Genomic DNA, 1066 nt, shown 5'->3' with positions numbered 1-1066 from the left:
TTGTTTTGGACTGAGCAACAGACACGGGGTTGTTTTGGACTGAGCAACAGACATGGGGTTGTTTTGGACTGAGCAACAGACACGGGGTTGTTTTGGACTGAGCAACAGACATGGCCCGTCGTTGCTCACACAAAGACACAAAGCACAATCTGGGAATGTGTTTTGGAATCTGTTAATGAATCTGCACGATGCCAAAGTCGGTCAGTAAAGTAAGACACAGTTTATCACGCTATTGTTTTGACATTAGAAAGGGTTGTCGTTGTTAGAGCCAAGATGGCTGCCACCACTGGGGCAGTTTCACAAGATGAGTTTCACAAGATGATTAACACTGATTGTTGTGACACTGAGTCAAGCATACTCTGCCACAGAGTACGCATTTAGTGGTCTGAGTGAGAGCATGCTGTGGTGCAGAGAAAGACAAGCAGGAAAAAAATTGAGAAAGATAGAGATAGAGGGATGGTTTTGGGAGGATATTACATCATTGCCAAGTGTTTATCATTTTAAAATGAGGCTTGTTACACTCCACTGTCCCAGTGTCTTCTAGTGTCCCAGTGTCTTCTAGTGTCCCAGTGTCTTCTAGTGTCCCAGTATCGTCTAGTGTCCCAGTGTCTTCTAGTGTCCAGTCGTCTAGTGTCCCAAGTGTCTTCTAGTGTCCCAGTTGTCTTCTAGTGTCCCAGTATCGTCTAGTGTCCAGTTCTTCTAGGCCCAGTGTGTCCTAGTTCCCATGTTGCTAGTGTCCCAGTATCTCAGTCCCATACGTCATGTCCAGTGTTGTCTAGTCTGTCCCAGTTATCGTCTAGTGTCCCAGTGTTTCTTTAGTGTCCCAGATCGTCTAGTGTCCCAGTGTCTTCTAGTGTCCAGTATCGTCTAGTGTCCCAGTGTCCTAGTGTCCCAGTATCGTCTAGGTCCCAGTGTCGTCTATGTCCCCAGTTGTCTATTCCCAGTATCGTCTAGTGTCCAGTATCGCAGTGTCCAGTGTTTCTTTCCAGTCGTTAGTGTCCAGTTTCTAGTGTCCCAGTAACGTCTAGTGTCCCAGTGTCTTCTCTAGTGTCCCAGTGTCCTTAAT

The 1066-nt window shown here is 46.5% G+C and overlaps 1 protein-coding gene across 1 annotated transcript in view; it reads right to left on the bottom strand.

Annotated features, from left to right (window-relative positions):
- Positions 1–1066, bottom strand: part of LOC111963097 (EMILIN-1-A) — a 115558-nt gene that overhangs the window by 32952 nt on the left and 81540 nt on the right. The gene's annotated exons all lie outside the window — the stretch shown is intronic.

Source organism: Salvelinus sp. IW2-2015, linkage group LG4q.2, assembly GCF_002910315.2.
Source record: "Salvelinus sp. IW2-2015 linkage group LG4q.2, ASM291031v2, whole genome shotgun sequence".
Lineage (NCBI taxonomy): Eukaryota > Metazoa > Chordata > Actinopteri > Salmoniformes > Salmonidae > Salvelinus > Salvelinus sp. IW2-2015.
The sequence above is the reverse complement of the archived record's forward strand: the minus strand, read 5'-3'. Positions and strand labels throughout refer to the sequence as shown.